Source organism: Onychomys torridus, chromosome X (assembly GCF_903995425.1).
Source record: "Onychomys torridus chromosome X, mOncTor1.1, whole genome shotgun sequence".
Lineage (NCBI taxonomy): Eukaryota > Metazoa > Chordata > Mammalia > Rodentia > Cricetidae > Onychomys > Onychomys torridus.
In genome coordinates, this window is record NC_050466.1 from 53,773,494 (window position 1) to 53,780,383 (window position 6,890).

Here is a 6,890-nt window from a genome sequence, read left to right on the forward strand (position 1 = left end):
AATGAGCGTGGTGTAGCCTTACTGCTGAAACAGGCATTCTGTTGTCTTTGTCTATATGATCAAAGTGGCAGCTTCCACAGCCTGCCATCTTGGATAGAGGAATTCAAATAGCATTTGCTAGTAGTGAATGAGACACCATGGATTCTGGTGAAAATAAATGTGACTTTAGAAGCACCATTCATGTTCCCAGGGATATGGCACTGAACTTTACTGACATACAGAGCATGCTTTGGTTTGAGAACTCTGATGAAAATCCCAGATACTACTGTCCTCTTTACTTCCTGTGAACATAACCCAAACGGGAAGTACTTGGAAAGCAGAAACCATAACTGAAGGATTGCCTTCATGAGACTGGTATATGGGCATGTCTGTTTGTCATTTTCTTAATTAATGATTGACATAAAGGCGAACAGCCCAAAGTGGACTGTGCCACCCTAGGTCAGGTGGTCCTGGGTTGTATAAGAAAAAAGTCTGAAAAAGCTAAATGCATCAAGCAAGTAATAAGGTTACTGCTTCTGCATAAAGTTGGGAGAATCTAAGAAATTGGGGCTGGAAAAACATGATCAAAATATATTGTATGTAATTTTGTCAATAAAAGACAACTAAAAAATAAATAACAGATGTGTTAGAAACCAAGATAAAGCCGTCTTGTTAATGGTGTTTGATAACCCTGATATACAAGTTTCTTGGTTTTCCAAGTGTTTTTACTGAGAATATTTTCACCTGTGTTCCTCATAGATATAGGCAAGTAGTTTTCCTTTATTTTTGTGTTGCTACCTGCTTACAGTATTAAACTGTGCAGAAGGAGTAGGCTCTTGATCTCTTTTCCTTCTATTCATTGAGATTATTTTCTTTTTTTTAGTCAGAGACGTTTAATTAAAGGTTATTGTTTTGAAAATAGATTTTCTTTTCATCCTGATCAGTTTCCCCTACTTGTACTCTTCCCACCTCCCAAAACCATCTACAAGTTTGCCCATGTCTACTCTGTCTCTATTCAAAAAAGAACAAGGCTGCTAGAGATCACAAACAAACACCAGTAAAGAAAATACAATAAGACAGTGCAAAAGCCCTCACACTGAGCCTGGACAAAGCAACTCTACAGGATGAGAAAAGCCCTAAGTGCAGGTGAATGAGCCAAAGACGAACCTGCTATCACAGTTAGCATTCCCACAAACACTTGCAAAATTCCAGGCTAACACTCACAACATATAAGCAGTTGATTTGGTACCGACCCCTGCAGGACCTGTGCTTGCAACCTTAGTCTTAAGGAGCAGCTGGAGCTGGAGAGATGACTCAGTGGTTAAGAGCACAGGCTGCTGTTCCCAGAGGACCCAGGTTCAATTTTCAAGTGCCCACAAGAGAACTCACAAGCGTCTGTAACTCCATTCCAGAGGATCCAACACCCTCACACGAACATGCATGCATGCAAAACTACCAATGCACAGAAAATAAAAGTAAATACATCATTTTTAAAATGTTTCATCAGCTATTGTTTCTATGGCTACAATTACCCAAACATCCAGTGGTGATGGACCAGGTGATTTCTTCAATCTTCTCACCTATCTCTCATATTGGACCTTACACAGAACTTCTACAGAATACAGACATTTATTGAGGATGTGATATGTGTCAGGTACTGGGCAAAGCATTACATGGCTTTACAGAGATGACTGACGTTCCTCATATGATCAACCCAACCAATGGTCAGTTGGGTCACCATGAGGATATTTTAGGGGAGTTCTCAAAGTGTTGGGTTCATTAAATGGCAGTTTACTGTGGTGTTGAGAACTCTAGGTTCACACAAGGAGGACAGTTTAAATGGCTTCTGAGAGTCTTGTGTCCTTGGAAGTGGATCTAGCTACATTCTAATTCCTGACTTCAGGAGTGCTTAACATATGTCACAGTAGCTTCATAAGTCCCTTTAGGTGACTTCGGTCAAGGCTCAGTATGTGGCTTTAAGTCAGAGCACTAGACTATCTCACCTGAGGCCTTATGTTCGACACCCACTTCTCTCTTTCCCATTAGTTTCACACTCTCTTGATCTTTTGTTTCCCTCATACATTTCACTTTTCTGGCATCCTGCATTTGGTTCTCTGAGCCACTTGCGACAGATACGGTGAAACAGAGGAGAAAAATCCATACTTTTAGACCTTAGAAGTTTTATCTCATGTCCCCTTCTTTGTGTTTTGTTTTGTTTTGTTCTTTGTTGTTTTTCAAGACCGGGTTTCTCTATGTAGTCTTTGCTCTCCTGGAACTTGTTTTATAGATCAGACTGGCCTCAAACTCATAGAGCTTGTCCTGCCTCTGTCTTCCAAGTACTCAGATTAGTGTCCTGCCCCACCACTGCTCCTGCAGTATACTGGCACTTTATAACAAGTTTTGTAGATGGAGAGATTATGAGCTACAGCCAAGATTGATTAAAAAAAGCCTAACCAGTGGTTGTAGATGCCATGAATATACAGTGAATGAGCTGGAAGTTAGAATAGAGGCCTAGAATCTGTGAAGTTGAGGCACCAAGTAAGGAAGTATGGGTGGTTTTGTGTGTGTGTGTGTGTGTGTGTGTGTGTGTGTGTGTGTGTGTGTGTGTATACGCACACACACACACATATAATTCTTTGAACCTGTAAGATTTGCCCATTTAAGCCTCTTCTATTTGTAGATAAACAATTCGTTGCTAACTATTTGTACCCTGCTGTTCTTTACTAGAAGTACAGTGTTCTGAGACTTAGGCCTGTGGGAATGGGTTTGGCTAGGTTATCAGTCATGACTTTACTAGTACTCTTTAGCCAGTGTTGTAGTCTTTTTTATGCCATTTGAGAGGATGCAACACCTAATTAGCTTAGGGGCAGAGTTCTGGGTTTCCCTGTAGTAGACCTTAGGTTCCATTCCCAGTGTTCGATTCCCTTCACTGCCGGATTTCCCTGTTTTTCTTAAGTTGTATTTAAGCTTTTTTGTTCCCCAACCCAAGGAATCTTATGCATCATTAGCCAATGAACCAAAATATGTCCCTCATCCCATATATATGCAAATATATCAACCAAAAATAAAAATAATAAAGGATATGTAAGATTATAGCAGCTAGCGCTAGAGAGATGACTCAGTGGTTCAGAGCACAGGCTGCTCTTCTCAGAGGACCTTGGTTCAATTCTCAGCACACACAGGACAACTCACAGCTGTCTGTAACTTTAGTTCCAGGGGATCCGACACCATCATACATACATGCATACAGACAAAAATATCAATGCACATAAAATAAAAATAAATAAATAATTTTTAAAAAATTACAACAGCTGGAGGCCACATAGATTTCTACTGATGTTCTGTGTCTTAGTAACAATTTCTTCTTGGGATTTTAGAAAGGAAATGGTGTAGGAAATATCAGAGCGCATCGCAGGGATGCTAGAGGAATGGACTAAGATCAGACATGTGGCAAAGAAGATGGGCTTTTTCTCTCGATCTTGTGAATGTCCAGTCCAGCCATCAGCTCTTACATATGAAAGGAAGCAGGACTGTCACGCACTGTTGCCTCCAAGATTTTTCATCAGCTGCAAATGACCAAATAGCAGGTGTTTGCTGGGGGTGATTACATTCATCATTCAAGAAGGAAGCAGTCAAAACAACATGAACGAGCAAGTGAAGAAAATGGCAAAGACCTGTGGCCAGAAAGGCTTGGGTGGAAGAGCCCTCATTTTATAGTGAACCCAAAACAAGAGGAGGTGTGGCAAGTCCAGAAGACAAGAGGGGAACTTCTCCACATAACATACACCATCTACAGTGTGTGTACAGTGAGACAAGCTCACAAACTGAGGAAGATTGCTTCCTGGATGGTTATATAGAGTGCATTATTAGAGGTGAGTTTTCTGAACCTATTTTGGAAGAGGATTTACTTTTTAAAGCCTTTGAAAACCTAGAGGAAGCCAAACATACCTTTCTCGCCATTTCCCTAAAGCGAGTTTCCTTCTTGAAAGTTCTTTGGAATACGTGACTAAGCGGGGGGGCGGGGGGGGGGGGGGGGACAAGATAAAAGAGAGGCCAAGCAAGAACACCCTCAACAGACTGTTGGAGCGAACTCAGTACTCGGATGTTCCAAGTACATGACTAACCAGAAGCTTCCTGTTGGAAAAATATTGAAAGCAGATTTATCATATCATAAGCAGCTTGCGGGATTTACTGGAGAGGAGCCAAATGGTGGTAAATACTGTGGTCCTTTATCGACGATGGAGTGCCCCCAGACTGGTTGCAAGAAGCTGAGGGATAAAACAGCCCTGAGGAAGCACATGCTTATTCACGGTCCCCTGTAGCAGGAATCTTAAAGGTACTTGTTAATAAAATCAAACCTGAGGCCAGGTATTGGGGTGATCAGAGACACAGAACAAGCCACAGCTTCCTCACCTTACTAGTTCCTCAGCTGGTCCTTTTTCCTCATACTGCAAGCTTCTGAGACCTCATCCAGAATGGGTGCCAGCTGAACTACTGTTAGAAGCCTAAAAGCTTAACCAGCCAAATGCTTAACTAACCAAATGCTTCTAGTTTCTGGTCCTCACGCCTTATAAATCTTTCTACTTTTTGCCCCGACTCCCTGGGATCAAAGACTCGCTTTTGGGGTTAAAAGCGTGTGTCACCATGCTGGCTGTATCCTTGAACACACAGAGATCCACCTGGCTCTGCCTCCCAAGTGGTGGGATTAAAGGCTTGCACCACCACCGCCCAGCTTCTGCTATGGCTTGCTCTGACCCATTTTCTAGCCACCATTTTTGGCTTTGTTCCAGTGGCTGTCTGTTCTCTGACCCCAGATAAATTTATTAGGGTGCACAATGTTGTGGGGAACACAATACCACCACAGTCCCCCAACAGCATGTGTGTGCAGAGTGCGGGAATACTTTTGCAGAGGGTTGAAACTAAAGTGTCACTTTCTGGTTCATAGTGGAGAGAAAAGGCTTTAATGTACATTCAAAGGGTGGGGAAGCGCTTCTTGCTGGACTTCAACTTGCATACCCATATCCACATCCACACTGATTGTGTGCCCCTTTGATGCCTGCCAGAAGAGGTTTATTCAGTCAAATAACCTGAAAATTCACATCCTCACCCATGCAAAGGCAGGGAAGAAATGCTGAAACCAAGACAGACTGTCCTTAGGCTGGGACGTCTTAACGGATTAGTCAATGGGGTATATATCCACTTTGGATTATTATTTGTAGGGAGTGATGGCTAAAATAAATTTGCAACTTAGCAAGCATACTTTATTTTTTATGCTTCATTATACCACTTTAAGAATATTTTTATATTCCACAGTGTAGTTCTGACAGAAGTCCATGATGAAGTTACCTCAAAAGCATAATCTTTAATATATGTTCTGCATTATTTAATGTAATGAGTGTTTTTTGCATACTTCATAGAAAATAACTGATTTTTTTTTAATTTTGCCGTTTCTAATTGCCTAGCTTTTATCTTTGAAAGTGTACTTCATGGGTTGGGGATGTAGCTCAGTGGTAGAATGCTTGCCTAGCAAGCACAAGGCCTGGGTTCCATCCTCAGCTCCAACAAAAGAAAAGTGTACTTCATAATGTATGTGATAACCCCAAAGAGTGGAAAACTTGGCAGTCCTGAACAAATGAATGAATACTTACATGTTTTTAAATTAAATATGTTTTGATTTTCATTTTCATCATTGTATCAAACTATTAATGATAGTTAAATGTGAGTGGTTATACAATAAAAGTTGATCCATCTGAAATTTTAGATGTTCCAAAATAAAAGGACATAGAACTCTAAAAAAAAAAAAAAATTACAACAGCTCTTATTCCTAATGGCAACAAATACCCAAATATCATCAAGTAGTGACTGACTGAGTTATTTATTCAATCTTCTCACCTACCTACCACAAAGGAACTTACACAGAACATCTGCAGAATACAGACATTTATTGAGGATGTAATATATGCCAGGTACTGGGTCTAAGCGTTACATGGATTTGCAGAAATGATTGACTTTCTCACGTGATCAACACAACCAAAGATTATTTGAGTCACAAGGAAGAATTTGTAGCAGAGTTCTCGGTGTTGAGTCTATTAAAAGGCAGTTTACTGTGGTTTTGAGAACTGAAGTTTCACACAATGAGGGAAACAGGTTCTTATAATCTTCAATGAAAGACAACTAAAAGAATAAATAGCAGATGTCTTAGAAACCAAGATAAAGCCAACTTGCTAATTATGTGTGATAACTTTTATTGGTTTTGCAAAGGTTTTTCTGAGAATAATATCACCTGTATTCATCACAGACATAGGCCTGTAGTTTTCCTTTTTTCTTGTATTGCTGGCTGGTTTTGGTTTTAGGCTATGCAGAAGGAGCTTGCTATTGAAATTTTTGCTTTCTATTAATTTGAATAAATTGGTAAGTTTTGCTTGTGACTTTTCTTTGAAAGCACGGTAGTGTGCTACAATGAATCCATCTTGCCCTTGGGAATTTTTTTTTCTTTTTTTTGGTCAGAAGGTTTTTATTACTGTTTTTTGTTTTGAAAATAGATTTTTTTCATCCTGATCACAGTTTCCCCACTCCTCCCATGTACCCCAACATCTACCCCTTTCCCCATTTCTTCTCTGTCTCTGTTCAGAAAATAACAAGCCTCCTAGAGATAACAAACACCACTAAAGAAAATACAATAAGACAGTGCAAAAGCCCTCACACTGAGGCTGGACGAAGCAACTCTACAGGATGAGAAAAGCCCTAAGAGGAGGTGAATGAATCAAAGATGAATTTTTGCATTCCCACAAACACTTGCAAAATTCCAGGCTAACACTCACAACATATAAGCAAAAGACCTGGTACAGACCCCCTGCAGGACCTTGTGCTTGCCACCTCATTCTTTAGGAGCCCACATGCCCCCTGCTGAG

The 6,890-nt window shown here is 40.5% G+C and overlaps 1 pseudogene; it reads left to right on the plus strand.

Moving 5' to 3' along the window:
• The first annotated feature begins 3,621 nt into the window (after positions 1 to 3,621).
• On the plus strand, positions 3,622 to 5,114 carry LOC118573760 (annotated as a pseudogene).
• Positions 5,115 to 6,890: the final 1,776 nt, after the last annotated feature.